The sequence below is a fragment of the Papaver somniferum genome, chromosome 10 (genome assembly GCF_003573695.1).
Source record: "Papaver somniferum cultivar HN1 chromosome 10, ASM357369v1, whole genome shotgun sequence".
Lineage (NCBI taxonomy): Eukaryota > Viridiplantae > Streptophyta > Magnoliopsida > Ranunculales > Papaveraceae > Papaver > Papaver somniferum.
This window is the reverse complement of record NC_039367.1, coordinates 117,826,581-117,852,810: the sequence shown is the minus strand read 5'-3', so window position 1 is coordinate 117,852,810 and position 26,230 is coordinate 117,826,581.

The following is a 26,230-nucleotide window of genomic DNA, read 5'->3' as shown; positions in this document are numbered from 1 at the left end:
AAAACATGCTGCTCTCTGGAAACGAACTTAAAAGAGATCTGTGTCGACATATAGAATTTATTCAACCTGACTAACTTGCAGAAGTTAGGGTTTCGCGCCTCGCGCAATAAACCAGACCTTGTTTGTCAAAATTTTCGCCACCTGGTAGTGTGGCCACACCCTAGCTTGTCGGCCCCACTTCCCATCGACCAATCAGGTCGCCCTAAATGCGCCATGCGCATTCCGAACAAGGCCGAACCCATGTTACCTTTAGGCCCCCTTCCATCGACCAATCAGGTAGCTTTAAAACCGCCACAGCACTAGAAGTGTGGCCTCGCCCTAGCTTGCCGGTCCCACTTCACATTGACCAATCAGGTCGTCCTAAAGGCGCCACACTCTCACCAGAAGTGTGGTCGCATCTTTTGTTTGGCCGACCCCCTTTTGTGGCCAATCAGGTTACTCCAAATTTGCCACCATATGTTAAAGGCCAAACGCACCTTGGAGCGCCAACATGCTACCTGTGAAACACGCCATTCTACTTCGGCAACAAGCCAACACGCTACCTCGGCAACATGCCATGCTACCTTGGTAACACGCCATGCAACCTCGCAACATGCCAACTTCGTGGCAACCTTCCATAAATAGCCACCCGCGGTAATTTCGACCCATGTGGCCGTTTCCACACTATGGCCTTGCCATAGTTCCTTTGGCATAGCCATGGTGCCATTTGTACAAAAGTAGCGCCATGCCGCAGCCGCACGCCACGTGCGCTGATTAGGGTTTCTACAAACCCTAATTTGAGCAAATTTCTACCAAATCCAACAACGTTCCCAGAGCAACGGGATTGGCGCGGCAACAGGGCCGATGTTGCCACGCCACATGTGGGTCCGACTCCACGGCGCTTTATCCAGAACAAATCCTTCCAACGACACCAAGACTTGTCCAGGCCAAATCCTTCCAAAGGCGCCAAGACTTGTCCAGGCCAAATCCTCCCAATGGCGCCAAGACTTATCCACGACAAATCCCTCCACGACGCCAAACCCTAACTTTGGCCGCGTAGCCAATTTTTAACTTTGGCTATACCGCAACATCACTGGCATACCACTATGCCGCAGTTACTAGCACGCCGTTATGCCGCCATGCCATGGTTGCGCTACCGGCATGCCATTAGCATGTGGCCATAATCAATGGCCATCCTTCTTCATGAGATGCAATCTCAGCCATCTAAGTTCACCACCGAACTGATGGACTTGTGGCAACTCTTATGCGACCAACTGCCTAGACCCAGCGACCATGGATACATCAGGTGCCACTTGCGCCATCGTGCCCCCGGCATGCACAAGTCATGCCGCAATGCCACTGCGCCATTTTCAGACACCAACACAAGGTATCCACAATCAACGGATACCATTATTCATAAGATGAGATCCCGGACATCGAAGTTCGCCACCAAACTGATAAGCTTGCGACAAGTTTTTAGGCGACTAGCCAAGACGAGCCTAGATTACATGTTATTTACCGGCGGCAAGCCTCTCAATTTTAACTTGCCACACGTAGCAAAGTTCTACATGTTCTCCACGGAAACATTCGAGACATCAAAATATGTCACAAACTGGGGGATGCTCATCAGGGTATTGGTCTAGCGGTTTACAGCATGCGGCGTGCAATGCGCCCGTTACAAGAAAGTGTCATGAAGTAGGATAATTAGTGGTGGTGAAAAGTAACGGTGTAAACAATTCATTTCCTTCATCATGGAAGAGTAATGAACGGCGGTTACACGAATTCACTTCCTTCATCATGGAAGCATAACGTCTGGCAGTTACACGTTACTCTTTTCTTCTACCACTCAATCGTTTCCACTTCCTACGAAACCAGGTTACGTTTCCGTATGACTTGTATAAATAGGTCTCGCCTATTTCCACCAAAGGACACAAGTTTTTTGGTCGATAACACACAGCATCTACAAATCACCTGGTAGCTTTCCATTCGGCTTACCAGTTCTACTCTCTGATACAAGTCACAAAAACGCCCACACTTCCAGAATCAACTATTATGGTCTCAACACTTTCTTCGCTTCCCTCCCTAAGACCGATCCTTCTCCTTCACTTTGTGACCGAAGCAAGCCTGGAAAAGCCATTTCTTAGTTTAGGCCAGGGTTGTACATATTGATCCCTCGAATCAAAAATACTCCCGTGCAGTACATTGTTTAGGGTTTAGACTCGTTTCTCACCCACACACCAGAAATTACCAAAATCAGTAGAAACAGTTTTCACCCTCAAACAATTGGCGACCACAGTGGGAGATTAATCTCTCAGTTACAACATCAGTTTACAATCGCCAATACCATTCTTCAACACGATCTCAAGATGGTAGACCTCAGGTCCGTATCAGCAACAAAGCTTGAGAACACTTGCGCTGAAACCATCCCTGGTACTAACGCTCTTTCCAGTGGCATTAATACGCCGCCCGCCAATACCAGCAGCGCGGAAAATGTTCCTTCAGGTGTTACACCACTGATCGCCAGAGCTGCAGCCACCTCTCTCAATGTTTCTACATGTCTGACACCTCCACCGTCACCAGAGCCGCTGCTACTCCATCAGCGGGACGAGATACTGGAGGAGCCAGGGGAAGCCAACCTCCCCTTACCACTGTTGATTTGATGGAAAGACGAAAGTTCTCGTAAGGCTATGACAGACATGGCTACAACTCATAAGGACATAGCTATTTTCCTTAAGACACTAACGAGCGGCTGCCACAAGAGTCACGTCAACCCCAGATGGAGCTGACAAGGAATACTTTTAACATCCGGCGCAAGCACTTCAGCATGACGCACCTTTATAGATGAAGAAAATAATCATCAATCCAATTTCATCACACGTGAATATCAGGAACGACCTATCCAAAATCGGGGCAAAGAAAATCAGCAACCCTTCTGAGTTCACAGAGACCCTCTTCCCATCAGGAGCTGCATAATTTCTGGGGACTTCGCCCGCAAAATCGTGCAGTCTATGATGAAACATTTATGTGAGATTCTGTATTTCTCCAAGGCGCAGCGTCAAGACATATTTGCAGCCCTCAATCGCACTGCATCAGGAAAGCAGCTGTTTCCATCCAGGGAAGTCGTTCCCGAACCCCAACCTCTCCTGGAAAGCACGATTGATAGTGGAACTGGGGACTCCTAACCACTATTCACTTGAAGTATGTCGAGTTTGACATCACGCTGATTGACGCGGCCTCCGACTTCAACGTTGTAACCGTCAAGGCTCTGAGAGTTGCAAGGAAAAAATCAAATAAAAGAAGCGTATTCTTTCCCATGAGAGAAAAATACGACTTGTCGACCAGCACTATTTGTGTCGTCTTCTCATATGCCATATCGTATCAAGTTGTTTTTCGAAGACAATGGTTAATAACGCCCTCACTGGAGTTTTCTCCAAGAGCCACTTCGACGTCTCTCTCCAGGAGCAGCTTCAATGTTCTCTCCAGAAGTCGCTCCGCTTCAACGTTCGCTCCAGCAGCCAAAGCTTCAGCATTTTGCTCCATAAGCTTCAACGTCCTCTCCAAGAAGCCGCTCCGCTTCAACATTTTCTCGGGAAGCCGCTCCGCTTCCAGAGCCATAATCCACTCCGCTTCAACATTCTCTCGGGAAGCCGCTCCGCTTCCAGAGCCAGAAGCCGCTCCGCTTCAACATTCTCTCGGGAAGCCGCTCCGCTTCCAGAACCAGAAGCTGCTCCGCTTCAGCATTCTCTCGGGAAGCCGCTCCGCTTCCAGAGCCAGAAGTCGCTCCGCTTTAATGTTTCGCTCTGGAAACCGCCTCAAAATTCTCTCCACCACACTCTTCCCTGTCAAGAATCGTGATCACAGCCAACCAAGGATCGCAGTTGTGGCCACTTTTTGATCCATTTCTCCAAAGCTCGTGGTCGTGAACAGTTTACTCGCTTACGCATCCAGCCGATCCCTTTGCTTCCATGGACTCCCATGCAATTCCAGCCAACCTATTTTGGTTCCCACGCAATGTAGTCTTTTCCGATCACATCTGTTGTCAAGAACTGTTTTTGCTCGTTTGTCGATACCAGCCGAAGCTTCACCATAGCAACAACCGCTACAAGGGAAATTTGTAGTTCTCCATGTTTTAGATTCATATGGAAGAAGTAATAGAGTCACCATTACGAATGCAAGATGGTGATATCCTTATCATGGTCAACTCACCGACCATACAAGATATGAACATGTAAACCACACTTGGGGACCGAGGCTCTACACGGGATCTCTTCACTGTCAAAGCTCAGAAAACTCGGTCAACCAAAAGTCATAGCCATGACAAGGTCATCCACCCTTCAAAGGTGTAGCGTAAGAATATCATCACCTCTCGGTTTAGAAGACGCCTGCAACACTTTACGAGGCCGCGGCGGATCACAAGCCTACTCAGAGAAAACAACTTAAGTACCCAAAGAGAAGTGCGACTGGGGACTGCTCATTACGGTCCATCCCCGATAACAATCAAGCATTCATGAAATAACTCTTGAGATGCGGCTGAAACATTTTTTTGAAGAGACAGAGGGAGCCACGATTAATGGCACGACTCTCTCACTTCTACTTCTTCGTTATCCAGAATGTTTCGTCCATGTGATATTCCAAGTATCCCAGCATCACATCCAGGAGAGTATGATAAGATTGTATCAAATCCCATAGGCCTGGATTCAAGGCGATGCAATTAAAGTAGGCTACACTTAGGGACTAAAGCCTCCTTCATGATTAGAAGCTTAAACGCAGTCACCACCTTACCAGTGAATGCAGCAGAAGCACATCTTCCACGAGAAAAATGGTTCAGGATAATTACACATGGGGACTACCAGAATGGGATGCCTTCACTTCCCTCAACCAGGTTATTTCCGATTTCAACATCATCACTGTCGAAGTTTACGAGCCGTAGGAATTTCTCAAACCGTACACGCGCATCAAAAACCCCAAAAGTACGCCACATAGATACATTCACATATCCGGCCACACCCTCGGATCTAGTAGAAATATAACTGGGCACTGCTTACTTCATCTCATTCCATACAATAGTCCAAGGTTCATAAGATGGTTCAAAGGATGTCGTTTGGAACTAAGTCCTTGAAGACTTGATAGTAGCACATCGGCAATGAAACGTCTCTCAACTCATCTATTTCACCCAATGGCTCCGGAAGATTTCGACCATACAAGCATCCACAACATGTCATTATCGCAATCAAAAGTCTAGGTACCAAATAACCTAAAGTCAGGGATGAACCAACGACGTAACCACAATCTCCAAGATTAGCCCTGACATTATTTCATCCATCCATCCCAAGAGTGCAATGGAGTTTGGTAAATTTTTAAATCCACTGGAGAGGTCAGATACTCATTCTTCTGGAGTCAGAACCTTATTACACATTCTGGAGAAAATCGATGGTACTGTTGGGTGGATACATGCAAGAGCACCTACCTTGAGGTCTCCTGGCTCGCCTTGCTGCTGATTTGGAGATTGTTTTGTTACCATTAATGCTCGCTCTACCACCACTAACAAATGACGAAGAGGATCCAGATACTGCAGATGAAAGCACGGAGCTGAACGAACAACAAAAACAGAAGAGGGTTGATACCCCTTTTCTTACGAACGCATTTCTAGAGTTTAAACACAATAAGGATTCCTTACTGCTCCATGAACGGGAATAGATGACTGGGTGCACCACACTCATGCTTCATAGCCGAACAAGTAGTGTGTCAATATCTCCGATCCATGACCAAACCAGCAGCGCGACAACACGAGGAACACCAGTCGCTCAACCTGCAACTCTCCATGGCTCCAGCACTCCGTGGTCAAGACAACTCTCCATGGCTCCAACACTACGTGGTCAATCCAACTCTCCATGGCTCCATCACTCCGTGGTCAAGCCAACTCTCCATGGCTCCAGCACTCCGTAGTCAATCCAACTCTCCATGGCTCCAGCACTCTGTGGTCAAGCCAACTCTCCATGGCTCCAGAGCTCAATGGTTAAGTTCGCGCCAACACTCCAGGATTCTGTGATCCATCCAGCAAGCCTTCCAAGTGCCATTTGAAGCCAAAGATCCAGCGCTATCATCACCGCTTGGTAGCCAAAGTTCCAGCGCTATCATCACCGCTTGGTAGACAAAGTTTCAGTGTCATCATCACCGTTCCTAGAAGAAACGTTGAGAAACATACCTAAAATACGCTCGCCTACTTTTGTTCCTATTCTCTCCGTTGATCCAAGCCTTTGCCGCTAACACCAAGATGTGGAAACAAAGCAAACAATGTGAAAGTAAGGTAGATGGGGAACGCCTTTTATATGCATGGTGTTTTTGGAGTTCTAATAGAGAAAGGTTTCTCTTTTGGGACACGCACGAAAGAAGGCAGCTGGGCCCACGGTGTTGGCGTTCCATGGCGCTAATCTCCACGGCCAGGCCAACACTACGCCAACGCCCCGTGGCCTCATCTTTACCAAGCCAGCTGCACCATGCCCGTGCCAGAAGTCCGCGTCCAATCTAGCAGCGCCATTTCAAGCTGGACGCGCCATTGGCCCTTCCAAGCCAGCACGCCATTGTCCCTTCCAAGATAGCCACGCCATTGTCCCTTACAAGCTAGTCATGCCATTTGCCCTTCCAAGCTAGTCACGCTATTGGCCCTTCCAAGCTAGTCATGCCATTGGCCCTTCCAAGATAGCCGCACCCATCCGCTACTCCAAGTCAGCCGCACCAAGCTCGTGCCAGAAGTTCATGCCCAAGCTAATAACACTATTCCGAGCTAGCCGCACCATCGGCCTTTCCAAGCTAGTCGCGCTATTCGCCATTATGCAGCTTCATCTCCGCTCGGCCAAGATTGAAGCACCATCTTCTACATTCAAAGCAACGCAATCTCCACCGTTCAAAGTCGTGCCGTCCGCCGTTCCCAGGCCGGAAAAGCGCCATATCATCAATGCAAGGATCACGGATTCCTCATGCCTTCCGCTAAAGGTTAGTTGAAGTTCCCTGGAAAACTCTTCACGTCTTGCGCTTTCGATTTCACTCTTGTCTGTCACCATCTCATGCTTACCCCGCAACAATGCCAATGTTCCGAGCTAAGCAGGGGACTTAATGTTGATGGTGGTTTTTAGCTTAGGGTTAAAATCGTAAAACCTTGCATCTGATGTGACGACACTCTGCAAGGAAATAGAGCCACGTGTGCTAACCTCTCCACTGGAAAATTTGTTGAGCCGCTCAACATATTCACATGAAATTTATCCATACTGGCGAATCTCAGATGTTCTGTAAATTTCGGCGCCTCGCGCATATTCACTTAATATAAGTTCCTATGGATGCCTTCTATGTTATGTTCCCCGGCTGAACTCTTAATGTTGATATGGCATGACGATTTGTGTTCACTCGCAGCAGAGTAGCATGAATCTCCAAGTATCAAGAGTAAGATCTTTGCATAAGGTATTCAATCATAAAAGCATGTTGTTCTCTGGCAACGAACTTAAAAGAGCTCTGTGTCGACACATAGAATTTAGTCAACCTGACTAACTTGCAAAAGTTAGGGATTCGCGCCTCGCGCAATATACCAGACCTTGCTTGTAAAAATTTCCGCCACAACGCGCTGGAAGTGTGGTCACGCCCTAACTTGCCGGCCCCACTTCCCATTGACCAATCAGGTCGGCCTAAATGCGTCACAGCATTCCGAACAAGGCCGGCCCCATGTTACCTGCCATCCCCCTTTCCGTCGACCAATTAGGTCGCTTTAAAACCGCCACAACGCACTAGAAGTGTGGCTTCGCCCTAGCTTGCCGGCCCCACTTCCCATTGACCAATCAGGTCGCCCTAAAGGCGCCACACTCTCATCAGAATTCTGGTCGCACCTTTTGTTTGGACGGCCCCCTTTTATGGCCAATCAGGTTACTCCAAATTTGCCACCATATGTTAAAGGCCAAACGCACCTTGGAGCGCCAACATGCTACCTGGGAAACACGCGATGCTACTTCGGCAACATGCCAACACGCTACCTCGGCAACATGCCATGCTACCTTGGCAACACGCCATGCTACCTCGCAACATGCCAACTTCGTGGCAACCTGCCATAAATAGCTATCTGCGGCAATTTCTACCCCTGTGGTTGCTTCCACACTATGGCCTTGCCATAGTTCCTTTGGCATAGCCATGGCGCCATTTGCACAAAAGTAGCGCCATGCCGCAGCCGCACGCCACGTGCGCTGATTAGGGTTTCGACAAACCCTAATTTGAGAAAATTGCTACCAAAGCCAACAACGTTCCCAGAGCAACGGGATTGGCGTGGCAACAGGGCCGATGTTTCCACGCCACATGTGGGTCCGACTCCACGGCGCTTTATCCAGGACAAATCCTTCCAACTACACCAAGACTTGTCCAGGCCAAATTCTTCCAAAGGCGCCAAGACTTGTCCAGGCCAAATCCTCCCAACGGCGCCAAGACTTGTCCACGAAAAATCCCTCCACGACGCCAAACCTAACTTTGGCTGCGGAGCCAATTTTTAGCTTTGGCCATACCGCGACATCACTGGCATACCACTATGTCGCGTACTAGCACGCCGCTATGCCGCCATGCCATGGCTGCGCTACCGGCATGCCATTAGCATGTGGCCCTATTCAATGGCCATCCTTCTTCATGAGATGCAATCTCAGTCATCCAAGTTCACCACCGAACTGATGGACTTGTGGCAGCTTTTAGGCGACCAACCCCTAAACCCAGCGACCATGGCTACATCGGGTGCCACTTGCGCCATCGTTCCCCCGGCATGCACAAGTCATGTCGCAATGCCACTGCGTCATTTTCAGGCACCAACACAAGGTAGCCACAATCAACGGCTACCCTTATTCATAAGATGCGATCTCGACCATCGAAGTTCGCCACCAAACCGATAAGCTCGCGACAAGTTTTTAGGCGACTAGCCAAGACGAGCCTAGCATTACATGTTATTTACTGGCGGAAAGCCTCTCAATTTTAACTTGCCACACGTTGCAAAGTGTTACATGTTCTACACGGAAACACTCGAGACATCAAAATATGTCACAAACTGGGGGATGCTCATCAGGGTATTGGTCTGGCGGTTTACAGCGTGCGGCGTGCAATGCGCCCGTTACAAGAAAGTGTCATGAAGTAGGATAATTAGTGGTGGTGAAAAGTAACGGTGTAAACAATTCATTTCCTTCATCATGGAAGAGTAATGACCGGCGGTTACACGAATTCACTTCCTTCATCATGGAAGCATAACGTCTGGCAGTTACACGTTACTCTTTTCTTCTACCACTCAATCGTTTCCACTTCCTACGAGACCAGGGTACGTTTCACTATGACTTGTATAAATAGGTCTCACCTATTTCCACCAAAGGACACAAGGTTTTTGGTCGGTAACACACAACATCTAGAAATCACCTGGTAGATTTCCATTCGGCTTGCCAGTTCTACTCTTTGATACAAGTCACAAAAACGCCCACACTTCCAGAATCAACTATTATGGTCTCAACACTTTCTTCGCTTCCCTCCCTAAGACCAATCCTTCTACTTCACTTTGTGACCTAAGCAAGCCTGGAACGTCCATTTCTTGGTTTAGTCCAGGATTGTACAGATTGATTTCTCGAATCAAAAGTACTCCCGTGCAGTACATTGTTTAGGGTTTAGGCTCGTTTCTCACCCACACACCCGAAATTACCAAAATCAGCAGAAACGGTTTTCACCCTCAAACACATGTGCTATGTTCCCCAGCAGAACCCTTAATATCGGTATGGCATGACGGATTTGTGTTCACTCGCAGCGGAGTAGCATGAACCTCCAAGTACCAAAGTTAAGGCCATCGCATGAAATGCTCAGACGGAAAGCACACTGCATTCTGTAGATAAGGATTTTTGTGTCAGCATACAAAGTCCAGCCAATTATTGTGATAACTCATAAAATACTCATAAACCCGACTAATTTGCAAAATTAGGGTTTCACGCCCCGCGCAGTACACTAGACCCCGTTGGCCGAAAAACTATGTTTGGTGTTGAGACGTGCAAATTCCTCAACACCACTATTGTGTTGTCGGGTATACTGCCTCAACACATTTTTCCTCTTAATGTTGAGACGTGTAAATTCCTCAACACTCACTACTGTGTTGCTAGGAATGATTCCTCAACACATGCTTTCTCTTAGTGTTGAGACGTGTAAATTCCTCACCACTCACTACTGTGTTGCTAGGCATGCTTCCTCAACACATCCTTTCTCTTAGTGTTGAGACATGTAAATTCCTTAACACTCACTACTGTGTTGCTAGGCATGCTTCCTCAACATACCTTTCCTCTTAGTGTTAAGACATGTAAATTCCTCAACACTCACTACTGTGTTGCCAGGCATGCTACCACAACACACCTTTCCTCTTAGTGTTGAGACGTGTAAATTCCTCAACACTCACTATTGTGTTGTTAAGCATGCTTCCTCAACACATCCTTCCTCTTAGTGTTGAAACGTGTAAATTCCTCAATACTCACTACTGTGTTTCCAGGCATGCTGCCTCAACACACCTTTTCCTCTTAGTGTTGAGACGTGTAAATTCCTCAACACTCGCCACTGTGTTTCCAGGCAAACTGGTTCAACACATTTTTCCTCTTATTGTTGAGACATTCAAACTCCTCAACACTCACCACTGTGTTTCTAGGAAAACTGCCTCAACACATTTTCCTCTTAGTGTTGAGACATTCAATCTCCTCAACACTCACCATCCGTGTTGCCAGGCAAACTTCCTCAACACATATTTTTCCTTAGTGTTGAGACGTGGAAATTTCCTCAATACTCATCATCCGTGTTTCCAGGAAAACTGCCTCAACACATATTTTTCCTTAGTGTTGAGACGTGGAAATTTCCTCAACACTCACCACTGTGTTTCCAGGAAAACTGCCTCAACACATATCTTTTCCTTAGTGTTGAGATTGCAAATTCCTCAACACTCACCACTATGTTGTTAGGCATACTTCCTCAACACATCTTTCCTCCTAGTGTTGAGACGTTCAAACTCCTCAACACTCACTGTTGTTGTCATAGTGCTGACGGCTTCACCACCTCAACACTCATTTTTGTGTTAAGGATCACTGTGCCAACACTCCGTGGCATCAGCACCCTGTGGCCAAGCGAGAAGTATGCCAACACAAGGATCATAGACTACTCATGCCTCCTGCCAAAGGTTAGTCGAATTTTCCTGGAAATCTCTTAATGTCTTCCCTTTCGATTTTTATCCTCATATGTCACCATCTCATACTTACCCTGCAACAATGCCACTGTTACGTGCTAAGCAGGGGACTTAATGTTGATGGTGGTTTTTAGTTCAGGGGTAAAATTATAAAACCTCACATTTAATGTGACGTAACTTTGCAAAGAAACGGAGCCATGTAAAGTGATGAGTGTTCGACCTCTCTACTGGCGTATTTATTGAGCAACTCAATATGTTCACATGAAATTTATCCAGAAAGCAAAGAATAAAGGAGTCGCGGAGAAGGAGAAACAATGAGAGGAAGCGTGGCCATGCCATAGGCCATCCGACGCCACTTGGACACGCCCATTGCTACCCAACCGGCCCTTACTCCTTTGTCGACCAATCAGGTCGCTTTAAACCTGCCACACTCCCATGAGTTGTGGTTGGGCCCATACTTGCCGGCCCTATTCCCCATCGACCAATCTGGTCACATTAAACCTATCACGCGCACCAGAAGTGTATCCACACTCGCGCTTGGCCTTCCCCCTCTTTTTATTGACCAAACAGGTTGCTTTAAACCTGCCACAATATTAAAAGAGGTGGAATTGCGTCAAGTGGTCACCATGCCAAATTGGTTTCCTAAATATTGTACAAACAACTGTGAACGTTTGGTAAATAATTTTAGTATGAGCTACATGCCAAAAGTTTCGCATATATTTCTAGCATAACATACTAAAAATTCAAATCAATCAGAGTAACGAGCTAAAAGATACAGCATAAAAGGCGAGCTAGGTCACGGCTGAAAAATGACAGAATCCCTCCTGAATTCTTCCTGAGTTTCACTATCGGGCTGTTTTCACCTCTTAAACGAGCTCAAAACCTAAATATTTCCTCGTGTGGAGATAGGAAATTCTTTTCTGATCAGAATGGAGGGGCGGACTGTCAAAATCCGAGTTCGTACGAGAATTCTACAACGATTTTAGTGAGGGTCCCACATCTGAATTTTCTAATTATGAAAAAATTAAATGAGTTAACAAAAATTTATGTGAATCATCTCAGCCATCCAACTTGGCTAGACAACTTAAATAGTTTATATTTAATTTGAGCCAATCATCTCGGCCATCCACGGCCACATGTCGCATGCCCTATGCATGCCGAAACCCTAATTTAGACAAAGTTGCTACGCCAACCGAGCCAAAATAATGTTCCACAGGGCATTGGGATTGATGTGGCCACTGGAACTGATGTTGCCACACCATATTTGAGTCTAACACCAATGTACCAAAATTTAGTGGTCATGGCTACGCCAGGCGCTACTTGCACCATCGTGCCGCTGGCATGCACAAACTATGTCAGTCATTCCACCGTGCCACTGACATGCACGAACTATGCCAGCCATGCCGCAGTACCACTGGCATGCTCTAAAGGCGCCACTGTACCATTATCAGGCTCCAACAGAAGGTAGCCATAATCAACGGCTACCCTTCCTCATGAGATGCAATCTCAGCCATCCAAGTTCGCCACCAAACTGACAGACTTGTGGCAAGTTTTAGGCGACCACAGCCGTTTAAATCTAGTGGACATGGCTACGCCAGGCGCCACTTACACCACCGTGCGACTGGCATGCACGAGCTATGCCAGTCATGCCGCAGTGCCACTGGCATACACCAAAAACGCCATTGTGCCATTACCAGGCGCCAACAGAAGGTAGCCATAATCAACGACTACCCTTCCTCATGAGATGCAATCTCAGCCATCCAAGTTCGCCACCGAACTGACGGACTTGTGGCAAGTTTTAGGCGACCATCCAAGACGAGCCTAATAGCATCACATGTTATTTTCCTGCGGCAAGACTCTTGATTTTGGCTTGCCACACGTAACAAAGTGCTACATGTTTTCCACGAAAACACTCGACACATCAAACATGTCATAAACTGGGGGATACTCATCAGGGTATTGGTATGGAAGTTTACAGTGTGCGGCGTGCAATATGCCCGTTACAGGAAAGTGTCATGAAGCGGGACGGTTAGTGATGGCAAGAAATAGTGGTGTAAACGGATCCACTTCATTCATCATAGAAGCATAATTTCTTACACGTTACTCCACTCTTCTATCACTCAATTGTTTCCACTTCCTACGAGACCAGGGTACGTTTTATTACGACTTGTATAAATAGGTTCACCTATTTCCACCAAAGAACAAGTTTTTGGTCGGCAACAACATAGTATCCAGAAATCACCAAGAACTGATAGCTTTTCACTCTGCAAGCCAGTTCCACTTTCTGATACAAGTCATAAAACAAGCCACATCTTCAGAATTAACCATTCTGGTCTCAACACTCTCTTCGCTTACCTCCCTAAGACCAACCCTTCTCCTTCAATTTGTGACCGAAGCAAGCTTGGAACGGCCATTTCTTGGTTTAGGCCAGGATTATACAGATTGATCTCTCGAATCAAAAGTACTTCCGTGCAGTGCATTTTTTAGGGTTTAGATTTGTTTCTCATCCACACCCAAATTTACCAAAACCAGCAGAAACAGTTTTCACCCACAAACACGGGGTTTTTCTGCATTTGCAGTTTCCTCGTTAACAAAATCTTGATGTGTCTTTTACTTTTCTATTTCCGCAATTATAATTATTTTATTATAATTAAAAGTAAAATACACAAGTTTTAACTCTGTTATACTTGATAGTGATCCTATAGAGTTTGGTTAAGTCCGGACCTATTGTCAAGTATCATACTTTGTTTTTGTATTGTCTCGATCTTGTATCCATAGTCAATCACACAAGTTATCTTGTTGTCGTATTGTCTCGATCTCATATCCATAGACGATCACACGAAGCTTGAACTGATTTGTTGTATTGTCTCGACTCTGTCCATAGGCAGTCACTTTCGGTAGAGGACTTATAGGTGGATATATAAAAGACTGTGGTGTATTTGGGTACCCTCGTCTTTTCAGCTCTAACAAATGGGACTTCATCATTAACAAATTTAGAAATATTATTGATCCTTGTTTCTTGATAGGTGACATGAATTTCATTTTGCATCCTAGTGAGAAATGTGGAGGAAATGATGATATTTCTAGTGCTACAAAATTCATTCAAGGTGCCATACAGAAATTAGGACTAGCTAATCTTAGTTTTGAGGGTATTCCTTAAACTTGGAGTAACAACAGAACTGGTGAAGCTAATGTTAGGAAGAGAATTGGTAGAGTTTTAGCTAACCTTATTTGGCTTGTGCGTTATCCTGATTCTAAGGTCTTTCATCTAACTAGAGTTGGTTCTGACCATTCTCCACTTCTCCTTGACTCTTGTTCTGAAAAAATTAAAGGTGAGAGACCATATAGGTGTCTTAGATGTTGATATGAAGATTCAACCTATAATTATGTTAATGAATAAACTTGGTAGGATCAGTGACAATTTGTGTGAATGGAATTGATCTGCTTTTGAGAACATATTTGAAAACATAAAAGAAACTACTAGAAAGATTGAGATGGAGAACAAAAAATTTACTGATTACACTGTTACCATTAGGATTAATACTTTAAAAAGTGATATCGAAGATTGATATAGAATTAGACATATATATTGGCAACAAATGTCAAGGGACAAGTGGATGCTAGATTATGATAAGAATAACAAATTTTTCCGTGCCTTAGACTCTAATAGAATAAAAAACAACTCTATTAATACCCTTAGATATCCACAGAGATTATGGATTACTAAAAAAATGCCAATAAGATAATTTGCTCAATAATCATTTTTCTGATATGTATTCTTCTAGTAATCATGTTTTCATGATATAATTCCTGCATGTACTTCAGATAATGACAATGATGCTCTTCTGACTCTTCCCTCTTTGGAAGAGAATGTAAAACCTTAGCCAACATGAATCCTTGGGGGGGACCCGGACCCGATGGTTTCCCCACAGGTTTCTGGGATTTGCCTGGCTTGAATGTGATTAAATTAATCCAAGAGTTTTTTACAAGTAGAAAATTGCCTGTCGGAATAAATCATATTTTTTTTCCTTAATCTCTAAGGTCCCTAAACCAACTTGTCCAGCTGAATTCAGACATATTAGTCTAAGTAATGTTGTTTACAAGATTATTTCAAAAAATTTAACTAATAGACTAAAACCACATCTTGATAGGCTGATTAACCCTAATCAATCTGCTTTTATTCAGAAAAGGCAAATAACGGGTAATATTATTGTTGCTCATGAAATATTGCATTCCATAAAAATCATATTTAGAAAGAAGGGATATTTTGCATTAAAACTTGATAATTAAAAGCATATGATAGACTTGGATGGAATTTTGTGATCTTTACGCTAAAATGTTTTGGTTTTAATGATTTATTTTGTGATTTAATATTGGAATGCATTTTTACTTTTAGCTTTTCAGTCCTCTTGAATGGTTCTCCAGACCCTGTTTTTCAGCCCTCTAGAGGAATCAGACAGGGGGACCCGTTGTCCCCTTATCTATTTATACTCTGCATATAGGGTTTGTCAAGGCTGTTAACAAAATTTGAATAGGAAGGTAAAATAAAAGGTGTTAAAGCTACGGAATCTGGTCCCTCAATCACTCAGCTACTCTTCATAGATGACTGCTTTGTCTTTGGGAAAATAAATCTTGTACAAGTTAGACATCTTCTAATTAAATGTTTTGGATATTTTTTGTTCCCCAAGTGGTCAAGCTATCAACTTTCATAAATCAGGTATTTATTTTCCTCCTAAATTTTCTAATAGACATTGTAAGATGTTTGCCAATATTTTGAAAGTAAAAAGAGTTTCTAAATATGACAAATATTTGGGGACACCTCTTTTCTTTAGTAGAGAAAGGTCATTGAATTTCGAATCTTTACTTGAAAAAACTTACAATATGCTGAAAAGATGGAAATCTAAACTTCTGTCGCGAGCTAGTAGAACAATTTTGTTAAATTATGTTACTTCTGCCTATCCGTCCTTTCAAATGAGTTGTCTGGAATTTCCAGCAAGTACTCTTGAGAGAATGGATAGGTTACAGAGGAACTTGTGGTGGGATAAAAATGATTCTAAAAAGCATATTTTCCCAAGAGTTGGAGAACCATTTGCATTCCTAAGGATAATAGAGGGTTAGATCTCAGAAACCCTAGGATTTTTAATTTTTCTATACTTACTAAGCTGGCATGGAGAGTTCTCTCTTGTCCATCCACTCAATGGGTAAAAGCTCTGAAGTCTAAGTACTTTAGTACCAATCCATTAATCTCATCTACTTGGACTAACATCTCTTGGATATGGTCCAGTATTAGAAAAGGTACGGAAATTCTTAGACCTAACTGTATTTGGGATTTTTCACCAAACTCTAATTAGACATTTTGACCGGAAAATGGATCCTTGCAATTATTTCCCTATTTACCCATTAGTTATTAAGGAAGAAACACCAACTAATATTGTTGATTTAATCGATGTGAATGGTGAGTGGAATATTGAAACTTTAAATTTATACTTTTCTTCTCATATATGCAGTAAAATTCTCAGTCTACCTGTTCCTTGTGCAGAGGTTGATGAGCTAAATTGGTTGCATACAACAGATAAGGTCCCATCTGTTAAATCTATATGTAGAGTCCTTACTTATGACTTAGGGAGTCCCAATCCTATTTGTAAGAAGATATGGAGTTTAAATTTCCAACCTAGGATTCAACTGTTCATATGGAAGCTTTACTTTAGTGCTCTTCCATTGGGAAGTATTATGTCTAGATTTACTAATAAGGCCTCGCCCTTTTGTTGTCTGTGTAAGATCAACCAGGTGGAAGATCCATTACGTTTGTTCTTAAACCGTCCCTTTTCTTCTGTAATCTGGTTTGGATTGGGCCTCAACCACATGAATGCCTGCTCTAATTATAATTCAATTCAAAGATGGATTGAGAATCTCTTTCTACCTAATGTTGTTGATTGGTCTAAAAATGCAGCAACAGTGGCATGGTTCTTGTGGAAGCATAGATACAATGTTGTCTTTAGAAAAATACAACCTAATCATGTGCAACTTAGATATTAAGTTCCATGTATCTTATCATTCCAGACCTATTAATAGGAGAGACTTGAAAATATTTGAGAATTCAATAAATCCTGACTTGAATAGTTTACAGGCAAAGAATATGAAAATTATGCTAATGGATGTTTCCTTTGATTACTTAACAGAAAATATGGAGCATGAGCTGTCCTCTTGGACCCAAATAGAGAATGCATTGGAGTAATGGCATGCTCATGTCTAACTACTGGACCGGAGGAGACGGAATGCATTACTGCTAAGGAGGTTGTTTTGTGGGCTTTGAAACTTAAAGAAACATCCAACATCTTCTTTGTTGGCGATCACAAGAATGTTATGGAGTCTATTACTTCTTTTGAAAATGCGTTAGGTTGGAGAGCTAAGAAAATTATGGAGTCTATGACTTCTTTTGGAAAGAATGTTATGGAGTTTTTTACTTCTTTTGCCAAAGAATATGAAAATTATACTAATGGATGTTTCCTTTGATTACTTAACAGGAAAATATGAAGCATGAGATGTCCTCTTGGACCTAAATAGAGAATGCATTGAGGTAAGGGCATGCTCAGGTCTAACTACCGGACAAGAGGAGGCGGAATGCATTACTGCCAAGGAGGTTGTTTTGTGGTCTTTGAAACTTAAAGAAACATCCAACACCTTCTTTGTTGGCGATCGCAAGAATGTTACGGAGTCTATTACTTCTTTTAGAAATGCGTTAGGTTGGAGAACTAAGAAAACTAAGAGACAATGTCAGTCTTTTTATGGTTGTTTTAAAAATAGTTTTTCAGCGTGTCTTGACAGACAACATATTGGTATGGTTGATATCCTTGCAAAAACTATTAGGAAAGAGTCAGTAGTCTATTTTCATACTTATAACGTGTCACTTGATGACCTTAAAGAACTTCTTTGCTCAACTTTGTACTAGGCACTGCCCAAAGTTTATTTAAGTTAACGAATTTTTTAAAATTAACAACATAAATAAATAAACATCCACCTCTATTGGAGATGCTCTTATACTTTTAAAAACTACATTGAAATCTTCATACGTACGCACAAATTTTTTTTGCGAAAATTTGTTGAAACTCGACGGCTGAATTTGAAAGTACGTACTAGACTTAACCGCTTAAATATCGCCGATTTTAATATTAATGGCACTATCGATTTGGCTTGCTCCGCTTAAATAGAGGGGAGATACGTGGTATCAAGGTTTGAAAAAAGACCATCTTAATTGGATAAGCGGTAGTTAAAACATCATAGTACGATCATAAAGGTCACCTTTATGCTCCTCGAAATAACGAGTTCAAATAATAAATAATCTGTTGTTTTTTAGGACTATTTTTCGTATTAAATCGTCAATTATACATATTTATTTCAGCGATCAACTTAAAAAGGAAATCCGTTTTTATAAAGGTGAAAGGTTATATTAAAAAGTAAAAATATATTTACAGTATGTTTATACAAAAATATTAAGCCGATTACATACAGAGAGTCGACGGCTTACAAAATGATTACGTTCTCCAAATTGAGAAAGAGTTGCGAGGTAGGAAATCAATGAGAGATCCTTCCAAAGACGTCTAAATAAATTACATTCTAATTAATCAATAACAATACTTCATCAAATGTCTTATGTCCCGCTCCATTTATACGGTCATCTCTTTCCTTCTACACCTCTCTCAAAATAGCGTGTGGAATAAGAAGCCAAATAGTCTTTGCTTATTCCATTTGGATTGTTGAATTTTCAGGATCCTAACGGTTGACGAACCTCTCTGCAGTAACCCAATTAGCTTTGCATGCGTCTTTGAAGTGACTCCAAATGAAGTACAAGAAGTCGCAGGGAAGGATAAGATGCTGAATAGTTTATTCATCTTTGTTGCATATAATACAGATGTTAGAAGAAACCACGACATTATAGATGGTCAAAAGCTAACCATTACACCTAATAAAAATAAGGGATAATTGGTGTTTAGTACTCAGGTTTTGACCAACAGATCTTAGTCTAACATTTGTCCAACGTTAGGGCTTGGTACCTAGACTGGATGTGGACTTTGGTTGACCACGTGAACTGGTGACGTGTTTTATTTTCCATCAATTAAATACTGAATTACAAAAATAATTTAAACTTTACTAATAAATTGGGTTTAGGTTTAATGTTTAGGGTAATTTCAATGGCACTGGTTTTGGGAAGAAGACGAGGAAAGATGAGATTTTTTCTGGTGGTTGGGTTTTTTTCGTTGTAATGGCTAAAGTTGATTCGAAAATAATTGCAGCAACTGAAAAAAAGAGCAGTCGCGGAAGAAAAAAGTGGTAGGAAAGTGAAGGTTATAATGGTAAAACTTATCTAATAATTTTATTTTAATGTTATTTTTAAAAAAAATTTAAATATTTTAATAGTATATAAAGAAAATTCAACATTTAACCGAGTCAACCAAAGCCCACGTCCAGTCCAGGTAGCAAGTCCTAACATTGGACAAATATTAGACCAAAGCCTAGTGTTGGTCAAAGCCTGAGTACTAAACACCAACTATTCCTAGAAATAAACTCAACATTATGCTAAGAACATATATAGAGAGATAGTAGAGAGAGAACTTGCACAAAATTGATAGACCTTTCAAGTTGGGGTCCATGGGAGAGCCAAGGATGGGACGGAGATCCTTAGCTTTAACACTAAGATTACATATTTATAGGCTTCAAAAAGCACCTCCTCAATGATCTGATGTTCCTCAAGGGATACATTAGCTAAGTTACTTACATTCTGGAGTATTCCTAATTTTGGGCTTGGGCTTAACAAATTTATATAATATAAGTACTTTGGGATTAGGAGGACATATGGAATAGAACCATAATATTGGGCATACCAAAATCTTCCAAGGCATACTGAATGAAGACAAAAAAGGTTGTGAAATAGCAAAATCAGATAACCCCTTAACCCAAATTTTTTTAATGGCAAATCTGCCCTTTACGTATTAGTGTTAATAATCTTGATTAGTGATTAAATATTTTGTTTAGTGATTAAAATAATTTTCAGAATTATAAGAGTTGTTTAGATGAAAAATTTGAGGAAAAAAAATCAAAGTTTTGGTTTGGTTAAGAAGAAGAGAAAGAGAAGGAGAAAGTGAGAAAATTCTAATTCTTGATTCAATGGAGGATGAGGAGGGTCATATATCATCTAAAAAACCTAGGAAAATGCACATCAACTACACCAATGATTCCCAAACCATTGGAGGATGAAAAGGTTCGACTTACATTTATGAGCCGAACCGATCCCTTTATGAACAGTTCGGCTAGCTGAAACTGTTTAGGTATGCGCCGAACATTTGCTAGACACTAGTTCGGCTTGTATAAAATTTTCCTAGAAAGCCGAACCTATTCCTGAGAGTTCTGGAATAAAAAATGTTAATGGTTCGGCTTATATAATGAAAATCGTATCAGCCGAACTGTTCATATACACTTTCAGGCTGAAAATTTGAAGAATTGTTCGGCTTAAAAAACAACAACATTATGCGCCGAACTTAGGTTCGGCTCACAACGCAACTATATTATGCGCCGAACCTAGGTTCGGCTCACAACTCACCTAAATTATGCGCCGAACCTTGATCTGAAACCTGGATATTGACAACTAATGAACAGTTCGGCAAGCTGAAAGTGTTATTGTTATGAGCCGAACCAACTAGTTCGGCTTGTTTAAAAATATCATAATGAGCCGAACCTAGTCCTGTGTCATCTGGAAGAAAAATTATGTGAGGTTCGGCTCATAGATGTAAGCCGAACTGTTCATCAATGGGTTGGTTCGCCTCATAGATGTAAGCCGAACCTTTTCCTGAGAGTTCAGGAATAAAAAATGTTAATGGTTCAGCTTATATAATGAAAATCGTAGATTTTAACTCACTAAAATCAAGTAGATTTTATCTTCATCTTCAAGAGAATGAAAATACGAAGATAACGCAAAAAGAATGAGGTCATTCCGACATTGGACGAAGAAGTTATGATCAAAACAAGATCGAAAGAATTCAGTCTACAGCGGGAAGTTCGGCTGATAACTCATCAACACGAGTCAGCCGAACCTAAAGCCTATAAATCAATATTTTCGAAGTGTTTAAGGGTGTATAGGTCATTGCATACCTATTAGACACCCCTTATCAATACACCCTGGTTAGGAAAATGACTTTGTATGCCTATAAAGTTTTTGGTATGCCCAATATTATGGTTCATGGAATATGGTATCCACTTACACCTCTACGTTGTAGCATGATCCTTGTGGGAATTGAATCATGTAGAGAAGCCCATGTAAAGAACAAAACTTTGCATGCAATTTGGGATGCAACTTTACAAAACTTCTGAGGCAATTTGGGAGACAACATTTTGGTAATGAACGTGTGTAGTCATAATTATCATTAATTATTGTATTATAAAGCTTACCTGGTGAGAAACCACATCGAAAGAATTGATGTTGTCTTTCAGTTGTATATCCCTGATGTCATATTTTAAGTCTAAGAGGTCTATGCTTTCTGGAGGGTTGATACTTCAAAGAAACACTAAATACCAACCATTGCATATCCATAAGTCACCTACCGATGGGTTCTTTTTACAGTTAATCTTGTATTAATGATGAAATTTCTGCTTGAGTGCTTGGTTGTTGAGGAACCCATCGTCGTAAAATCTTATTGTAGCTCTGTCATTAATTTTCAGCTGAATACATAAAAGAAAATTCCTTCCTTGTTTTCAAAATAGCCATCTACATGCTTCTTCCAATGGATATGCCAGGTTTTACTAGAGTTCAAAGAAACGTTTATTCGTTAGTGTATCTCCAAAAATTTTGGATAGAGAGACTTATTGATTGTTCTTAGACACTTGATTCTCATACCACCTTGGATTTTTGACTTGCATACCTTTTCCTAACTCATTTCTCCGGCCCTTGTCTGCACCCATAAAAATCTATGCATAATCTTGTTGAGCTTGTTTTCGACTAAAGCAGGAAATTGTAGCAACAACATAAAATTTATTAGCGCACTCTCCAAAGAGAGTGATTTTGCATGTCTTGGTTAAGAATTGTTTTTTCCAGGGAGATAATTTTCATTCTTGCGATAATTGAATCTCGTAATGAAGCATTACGACTAATAGACGCAATTGGCGTACCAAAATAAGTAACAGGAAGATGGTGATTTTTCAACCAAGTTCCACTGTTACCTCATCGACAATGTCATTTGCGCCAATACTAGTATTGGAGATCTTCTCAAGATTAACTTTGAGGCCAGTCAAAACGTTAAATATAACCAGGACCATCATACAATCTTCTAAGATCAACCTTAGAAGCATTAAGAAGAATAGTGGTGTTGTCTGTGAGTTGCAAATGAAAAATAATAGTGCCTACATCCATCACCTAAAACCCATGAAATCTGTCTCTAGCAATTGGTTCATTAATCAACTTAAAAACGTGTTTTATTTTTCTGAAAGATGTGTGTTATGACCTAAAGGTGTGCAGACACATGTTAAAGCCCGTTGTAACAATCATGATCGTTACCTAAGATCCATGTCGTGATCCATTTCAAACTTTGCTTGGTATGTAAATCATCAGTTAGACAACTTGGCCGACGAGGCCTTGATGCTAGAAGAAAGACTTTATCCTCTTTATTTCGTACCAACTATGAGTAGTGCAACTGATTTTAGGTAAACTAAATGTTGGAATACAAAAGAGTGGAGAACTGGAGATAAATAGCGTAATTCAAAGGATGCAATTGAAAATACGTGTAAGGGGTATTTTGCGTTTCCTCCCCTCCCAAGATCGCTAATTAGCGTTTCTTCCCCAAAAAAAATTAAAATTAGTGTTTTCTCCCATCGTTAGTTTTTCCGTCCATTACTCAGTTAGTTGAGTCAACACCTGTGCATGCGTGGCGTAGATTGTACACGTGTTTCATGATCTTCCCAAAATACCCTCAAAAACTCCACGTATTCTCCTCCTTTTCCGGCACAGTCCGCCATTACTTTTATGCTCTTGTTGCTGGGTGTTCTTCTCTGTCAAGAACCTCCAATTTCAGATCACATAAACTTCTAGCAACACCTATGAACGTTGATGTTGCTGGTTGAAGCTTCTGAATTTGAGAGAAGAGCTTGACCTTCATCTGTGGAGAGATAATGACGACCTCGTCAAACTAAATTCCCTATAATCAAGTCGCAACTGATGTTCCTAGTGTTCAAACCGGTGATGCCTTTTAGGTCTTTTATCGAACAACTCTTGCAAGCATAACAGACCCAAATACAAACCGAATTCGAGACATAATCCTTTCCTTACCTCAACTTCTAAATCAAATTATGTTTGCTGCTTGGAAAGTAAACCCTCCATTAAACCATGGTTGGTTAACAAGTTGATGCACTGGTAGATAGATCAAAACAGACCAAAACGTATTGGGTAGGTGTAGATGGAGATGCGAAGGGAGTATAAGAGGTTGATTTCTCTTCATTTGTATCAATGTATTTAATTGTAGAGCAGTAGCAGCATCTCAATTGGTTCAATTTTCTTGAACTAGATCTTAAGACAAATCCTAATCAACTATTCTACACCCATTTCTTCTTCTTTTATTCTATTGCTTAATAATTATAATAATCAACTATTCCTAATTTCTTTACTGATCGATAACAAATTTCAGCTTTTTCTGCTTGTCATTCCTTCGTCGATCTATAAAGATACGATACGAAGAAGGTGAGGGCGTTTTGGGTAGTCTAGGAAAATAAAGTCTTTTTTCTGCCACGTGTTTGTTTCTGATGAGTCACCTAACTTGGATTGGACGGAATATTTGACGATGTGAGGAAACACTAATTATAATTTTTTTGGGAGGAAACGCTAATTAGCGATTTTGGGAGGAGAGGAAACACAAAATAGTCCTATGTGTAATAACAAGAAAAGACCCAAACTGCAAATATTGATCTATCAATCTCTCCCAATCGTCTTAGAGCAAGAGTTATTTGGAGTAGCAACTAATATGCAGTGAATTAATTAGCCAAAAAGGACACACCTACGGAAGTATTTAGTACCCAAACCCTCCTATCTCATTCGACAAATGAAGTAGTTGTCGAATGTATTCCCTAGAAAGCAAATAAACTGTCGTTTGCTTCTAGGAGGCACTTTGAATGCTTCTCGAGTGTGTTATATTCCTACTCCACATATTAGGGAAAACACTATTTCACCTCCTCTCAATTCTATTTTGGATGTGATTGCGTGAGTGGGATCCTCCTGATGATAATAATGCTATAAAGATTCATGCTGATGGAGCTTTCAATATTTTTTTTATTTTTTTTTGCATGTGCTGCCGCCGCTAGAAACCACTTTTCTAGATTCGAAGGATGATGTACTGAGACATTCAGATTCCTTTTCGACTTCTCCCGCTCGAAGCCAAAGCCAAAGCTTGTATTCTAGCTATCCAGTTGGGCATGCAAAAGAAGTTGGTTCATATTATTGTGGAAGGAGTTGCGGAGTTCTTACCAAGAGCTTCTAAATCTCGTGGAGAATAAGACCCAAAATATTATAGGTTATAGAGCTCATGAAGAAAGTCGCTATATTGAGATTTTCATTTGTCAAGAAGTCTGGTGATACTACCGCTCACAACTTGGCCAGCTTCGCTAAAATCAACCAGGTGTCGAACTGGTGGTTACTATCCCCTTTTTCGTGTGTAGCTTATCTTCTTGCTGAGAGCTTCTCGTCTTAGTTTTATCCTTTGGTCTTAATGTACAACATATATGCTGACATCGTATGCAAATGTTATACACTATTTTATTTTGAGTGTATATTACTAACACGGTTTTGTTATTTGTCACCAATTTATCATCATTGATAAGAAATTATATTCATAATTTATAGGAGTACATTTTAGTGGAAAATATCATTGACTTCATAATGTGTTTCCGTCCTAATTTTTTGAGAATTTATTTGTGTCCGCATCAGGACACCCAAATTTCAAGTCAGTCTACACATAATCCTAAGTTTAGAACTGATACAATCGGACAAATCAACCGTGAATCCAAAAGGTTATTTTGTGCGATACCTAATAAGCAAGTCATTGACCTAAAGCAAGTCATTGACCTAAACACGGTTCTACATGGAAAGCTCCAAGTACTGAAAACTTGAAGTTTAATGTTGATGCTACCTGGATTTCTAATTTTGTTCCATCTACTTATGCTTTTATATTGAGAAATGAAACAGGAGATTGTGAAAGAGGAAAAGCAGGACTTGCAGCAGGTCTCGACTTACAAGAAGCATAAGCTATAGGAGTCTGGCAAACAACTACCTGGGCCATGGAAAAGCAGATCAGCAGTTTTAGTATTGAAGGAGATTGTGAAAGCATTTTTAACTTTATTAATGGCAAGACAACATAATTTCTTGGAGGGCAAGAGCGTATATGCAGGAGGCCCATAGATTAGCTCATCTGTGTACCAATTTTTGGGGTTTTGTCTTTGTTCCTAGACTAGGAAATCAAGTAGCAGATAGCATTGCCAAATTCGCTAAAACTGAAAAACATTCTATTGAATGGGATATAATCCCTCCTACATGTTGTAGGAAACAACTCTTAGTAGATAAATTTAATATTGGAAGCTCCTCAAGCCCCCTATTAGATGGCTCTACTTTTTTTGTAACCTCGACTCTTTCCGAGTCTTAATTTTTTATGAAATACCTTAAAAAAAATGTCATTGACCTAAAAGCAATCATAGGGGTGAGCGGTACTTAAATGAAATTAGGTTCCCATTTTGCATTCAATCCTGTTAAAAGGGCGGCATGTTCCATTGGAGGGGCGGCAAGGGTGATAACAATCTCCCTCTTATTGGTTAGGGGATGTCCTATAGGGGGTGTAAATTGAACAGATTACCCTACTCCTATTTTTAACCTAATGGAATCAGAAAACTATATTTCCAAAAGACCCCGTTAGGGTTTTGTTTATTGTGTTTGATTTAAGTTAGTTTTGTATCAAAAATTAGGGTTTTGGATCAAAATTGAAATTGAAATTTCTGTGTTGCATGTGAGTTACGGTTGTT